Source organism: Arachis hypogaea, chromosome 7 (genome assembly GCF_003086295.3).
Source record: "Arachis hypogaea cultivar Tifrunner chromosome 7, arahy.Tifrunner.gnm2.J5K5, whole genome shotgun sequence".
Classification (NCBI taxonomy): domain Eukaryota; kingdom Viridiplantae; phylum Streptophyta; class Magnoliopsida; order Fabales; family Fabaceae; genus Arachis; species Arachis hypogaea.
The window spans coordinates 68,726,794-68,732,766 of record NC_092042.1 but is presented as its reverse complement, the minus strand read 5'-3'; the positions used below and the strand labels follow the sequence as shown (position 1 = coordinate 68,732,766).

Sequence of the window (5,973 nt, the reverse complement as noted above, 5' to 3'; positions counted from 1 at the left end):
GGAATCTCCCAACACCAAACTTAGAGTTTGAATGAGGGGGTTCAACACCAAACTTAGAGTTTGGTTGTGGCCTCCCAACACCAAACTTAGAGTTTGACTGTGGGGGCTCTGTTTGGCTCTGTTTTGAGAGAAGCTCTTCATGCTTCCTTTCCATGGTGACAGAGGGATACCCTTGAGCCTTAAACACAAAGGATTCTTCATTCACTTGAATGATCAATTCTCCTCTGTCCACATCAATCACAGCCTTTGCTGTGGCTAGGAAGGGTCTGCCAAGGATGATGGATTCATCCATGCACTTCCCAGTCTCTAGGACTATGAAATCAGCAGGGATGTAATGGTCTTCAATCTTTACCAGAACATCCTCTACAAGCCCATAAGCTTATTTTCTTGAATTGTCTGCCATCTCTAGTGAGATTTTTGCAGCTTGCACCTCAAAGATCACTAGCTTCTCCATTACAGAGAAAGGCATGAGGTTTATGCTTGAGCCTAGGTCACACAAGGCCTTCTTGAAGGTCATGGTGCCTATGGTACAAGGTATTGAAAACTTCCCAGGATCCTGTCTCTTTTGAGGTAATCTCTGCCTAGACAAGTCATCCAGTTCTTTGGTGAGCAAAGGGGGTTCATCCTCCCAAGTCTCATTACCAAATAACTTGTCATTTAGCTTCATGATTGCTCCAAGGTATTTAGCAACTTGCTCTTCAGTGACATACTCATCCTCTTCAGAGGAAGAATACTCATCAGAGCTCATGAATGGCAGAAGTAAGTCCAATGGAATCTCTATGGTCTCATTATGAGCCTTAGATTCCCATGGTTCCTCATTAGGAAACTCATTGGAGGCTAGTGGACGTCCATTGAGGTCTTCCTCAGTGGTGTTCACTGCCTCTTCTTCCTCTCCTAGTTTGGCCATGTAGGTCATGTTGATTGCCTTGCATTCTCCTTTTGGATTCTCTTCTGTATTGCTTAGAAGAGTGCTAGGAGGGAGTTCAGTAATTTTCTTACTCAGCTGACCCACTTGTGCCTCCAAGTTTCTAATGGAGGACCTTGTTTCAGTCATGAAACTTTGAGTGGTTTTGATTAGATCAGAGACCATGGTTGCTAAGTCAGAGTGGCTCTGCTTAGAATTCTCTGTCTGTTGCTGAGAAGATGATGGAAAAGGCTTGCCATTGCTAAACTTGTTTCTTCCACCATTATTATTGTTGAAACCTTGTCGAGGTCTCTGTTGATCCTTCCATGAGAGATTTGGATGATTTCTCCATGAAGGATTATAGGTGTTTCCATAGGGTTCTCCCATGTAATTCACCTCTTCCATTGAAGGGTTCTCAGTATCATAAGCTTCTTCTTCAGATGAAGCGTCCTTAGTACTGCCTGGTGCAGCTTGCATTCCAGACAGACTTTGAGAAACCAAATTGACTTGCTGAGTCAATATTTTGTTCTGAGCCAATATGGCATTCAGAGTATCAATCTCAAGAACTCCTTTCTTCTGATTCGTCCCATTGTTCACAGGATTCCTTTCAGAAGTGTACATGAATTGGTTATTTGCAACCATTTCGATCAGTTCTTGAGCTTCTGCAGGCGTCTTCTTCAGATGAAGAGAGCCTCCAGCAGAACTATCCAATGACATCTTGGACAGTTCATACAGACCATCATAGAAGATACCTATGATGCTCCATTCAGAAAGCATGTCAGAAGGACACTTTCTGATCAATTGTTTGTATCTTTCCCAAGCTTCATAGAGGGATTCACCTTCCTTCTGTTTGAAGGTTTGGACTTCCACTCTAAGCTTACTCAATTTTTGAGGTGGAAAGAACTTTGCCAAGAAGGCATTGACTAGCTTTTCCCAAGAGTTCAGGCTTTCTTTAGGTTGTGAGTCCAACCATATTCTAGCTCTGCCTCTTACAATAAAAGGGAATAGCATAAGTCTGTAGACCTCAGGGTCAACCCCATTAGTCTTGACAGTGTCACAGATTTGCAAGAACTCAACTAAAAACTGATGAGGATCTTCCAATGGAAGTCCATGAAACTTGCAATTCTGTTGCATTAGAGAAACTAATTGAGGCTTAAGCTCAAAGTTGTTTGCTCCAATGGCAGGGATAGAGATGCTTCTCCCATAGAAGTCGGGAGTAGGTGCAGTAAAGTCACCCAGCACCTTCCTTGCATTGTTGGCATTGTTGTTGTTTTCGGCTGCCATGGGTTCTTTTTCTTTGAAGATTTCTGTTAGGTCCTCTACAGAGAATTGTGCCTTAGCTTCTCTTAGCTTTCGCTTCAAGGTCCTTTCAGGTTCAGGGTCAGCCTCAACAAGAATGCTTTTGTCTTTGCTCCTGCTCATATAAAAGAGAAAAGAACAAGAAAATATGGAATCCTCTATGTCACAGTACAGAGATTCCTTGAGGTGTCAGAGGAAAAGAAAAATAGAAGGAAGGAGTAGAGAATTCGAACTTATCAAGAAAGATGGAATTCGAATTGTGCATTAATGAAATTGTGATCATCAATGGCGCCATCAACATGGTACGCTCAATTGCAATCTCAACTATTTATCACAACTTCGCACAACTAACCAGCAAGTGTACTGGGTCGTCCAAGTAATAAACCTTACGCGAGTAAGGGTCGATCCCACAGAGATTGTTGGTATGAAGCAAGCTATGGTCACCTTGTAAATCTTAGTCAGGCAAACTCAAATGGTTATGGATGATGTATGAATAAAACATAAAGATAAAGATAGAGATACTTATGTAATTCATTGGTGAGAATTTCAGATAAGCGTATGGAGATGCTTTGTCCCTTCCGTCTCTCTGCTTTCCTACTGTCTTCATCCAATCCTTCTTACTCCTTTCCATGGCAAGCTGTATGTAGCATTTCACCGTTGTCAGTGGCTACCTCCCATCCTCTCAGTGAAAATATTCTACGCACCCTGTCACGGCACGGCTAATCATCTGTCGGTTCTCAATCAGGTTGGAATAGAATCCAGTGATTCTTTTGCGTCTGTCACTAACGCCCAGCCTTCAGGAGTTTGAAGCTCGTCACAGTCATTCAATCATTGAATCCTACTCAGAATACCACAGACAAGGTTTAGATCTTCCGGATTCTCTTGAATGCCGCCATCAATTCTAGCTTATACCACGAAGATTCTGATCAAGGGATCCAAGAGATAAACATTCAAGCCTTGTTTGCTTGTAGAACAGAAGAGGTTGTCAGGCACTCGTTCATAGGTGAGAATGATGATGAGTGTCACATAATCATCACATTCATCATGTTCCTGGGTGCAAATGAATATCTTAGAACAAGAATAAGCTGAATTGAATAGAAGAACAATAGAATACTCGAGGTACAGCAGAGCTCCACACCTTAATCTATGGTGTGTAGAAACTCCACCATTGGAAATACATAAGAACAAGGTCTAGGCATGGCCGAGAGGCCAGCCCCCATACGTGATCAAAAGATTCAAAGATCTCAAGATGAGAATACAATAGCAAAAGGTCCTATTTGTAGAGAACTAGTAGCCTAGGGTTTACAGAGATGACATAAAAATCCACTTCCGAGCCCACTTGGTGTGTGCTTGGGCTGAGCATTGAAGCATTTTCGTGTAGAGACTTCTCTTGGAGTTAAACGCCAGCTTTTGTGCCAGTTTGGGCGTTTAACTCCCATTCTTGTGCCAGTTCCGGCGTTTAACGCCGGGCAGTTTTGAGCTGATTTAGAACGCCAGTTTGGGCCATCAAATCTCGGGCAAAGTATGGACTATTATATATTGCTGGAAAGCCCAGGATGTCTACCTTCCAACGCCGTTAAGAACGCGCCAATTGGGCTTCTGTAGCTCCAGAAAATCCACTTCGAGTGCAAGGAGGTCAGAATCCAACAACATCTGCAGTCCTTTTTAGTCTCTGAATCATATTTTTGCTCAGGTCCCTCAATTTCAGCCAGAAAATACCTGAAATCACAGAAAAATACACAAACTCATAGTAAAGTCCAGAAAAGTGAATTTTAACTAAAAACTAATAGAAATATAATAAAAATTAACTAAAACATACTAAAAACATACTAAAAACAATGCCAAAAAGCGTACAAATTATCCGCTCATCAGCTTCATACCAACAATCTCTGTGGGATCGACCCTTACTCGCGTAAGGTTTATTACTTGGACGACCCAGTGCACTTGATGGTTAGTTGTGCGAAGTTGTAATAAAAAGTTGAGATTGCAATTGAGCGTACCATGTTGATGGGGCGCCATTGATGATCACAATTTCATGCACCAGTCTCTTAATTCGGATAGGCTTTTTGGATATGCTCTGAGCTCTTTTTTTCCAGGCCGAGTTTGTCAAATGCGGTTTTAAACAAGATGTCAGTCGAACTTCCTTGGTCCACCAGCGTACGGTGGAGGTTTGCGTTGGCCAATATGATAGTGATGACCATAGGATCATCATGTCCCGAGATGACTCCAACTGCGTCCTCTTTAGTGAAAGTAATAGTAGGGAGGTCGGGTGCTCCTTCTCCTTCCTCGACGTGATATACCTCTTTTAGGTGTCTTTTGCGAGATGATTTTGAGATTCTCCCTCCCGCAAATCCTCCATGTATCACGTGAACATGTCTCTCCGGGGTACGAGGTGGTCGTTCTGTTCGTCCGACCTCTTCGTCTCTTCTTCTCTTTCTGGACTCATCTATCTTACTGGCTAAGTACCGATCTAGTCTTCCTTCTCTTACCAATTTTTCTATGACATTCTTCAAGTCGAAGCACTTGTTGGTGGGATGTCCATATATTTGATGGTATTCACAGTATTCCGTCTGATTTCCTCCTCCATTTTTGCTTTTAAGTGGACGTGGTGGTGGGATCTTTTCAGTGTGGCATACTTCTCGGTAGACTTCCACGAGAGACACCTGAAAAGGGGTATAATTGTAGTATTTCTTAATCTTCTCTCTATGCTGATCTTCTTTTTTCTTGGACTCTTTATCCTTATCCCAGGAGGAGTAAAAGGATCTGGATTTTGAGATCTCTCCTAGTCGAGAGTTTTCTTCCATGTTGATGTACTTCTTTGCTCGTTCTTGTACTTCATTCAGAGATGTGGGATGTTTCTTTGATATAGAATGACTAAAAGGTCCCTCTCGTAGGCCATTGATGAGACCCATAATGGCTGCTTCAGTTGACAGACTTTGTATGTCTAGACATGCTTTGTTGAATCTTTTCATGTAGTTACGAAGACTTTCCTGATCTCCTTGCTTGATCCCTAACAAGCTTGGGGCATGCTTGGTTTTGTCCTTCTGGATGGAGAATCTGGCGAGGAATTTCTTGGCTAGGTCGTCAAAACTTGCGATGGATCTGGGCGGCAAACTGTCAAACCACTTGATTGCTGTTTTTGTTAAGGTAGTTGGGAAGGCTTTGCATCGAATTGCATCTGAGGCATCGGTGAGATATATTCTGCTTCTGAAATTACTGAAATGATGGCTCAGATCTGATGTGCCATCGTACGAGGTCATGTCGGGAGCTTTAAAGTCCTTTGGGGCTTTGGCTTTCATAATTTCTTTGGTGAATGGGTCTTGATCTTTACGGGGCTTATCTTCGTGATTGGATCGAGCGGTCTTGGCTTTTAGATTTGCTTCAAGTCGTAATAGTTTGTCCTCCAATTCTTTACGTCGCCTAGTTTCCCTTCTGAGGTCCTTCTCAGCTTCTCGTTGATGCTCGGCCTCTCTTTCCAGTTGTTTGAGGCGTTCTTGTTGAGTTTGAAGTGCCTCTAGGATTTCTGCATTTGGTTGACTCTTATCCTTGTTTTGTTGAGGAGTATCCTTTGGTGTGGCATCCGCGTTCTTGTGCGACGTCCTGTTCTCTAGATCAGAGCCGTGGTCATTGTCAAGGTTGTCCGCCATGATGATGCGATGACTTCCAGGTTCCCCGGCAACGGCGCCAATGTTTCGTGGGTTACCTAAAACTGTAAGTCGATCTCGGACGAGATCTTCTGTGCTAGTCGGAGTTACTATGTCCAACTTGAT

General features: G+C 42.9%; 1 non-coding gene across 1 annotated transcript; it reads left to right on the top strand.

The window, feature by feature from the left end:
* The first annotated feature begins 1,675 nt into the window (after positions 1-1,675).
* On the top strand, positions 1,676-1,783 carry LOC112704536 (small nucleolar RNA R71). The gene has a single exon (XR_003155157.1). It is a non-coding gene; the product is annotated as a small nucleolar RNA R71 (small nucleolar RNA).
* Positions 1,784-5,973: the final 4,190 nt, after the last annotated feature.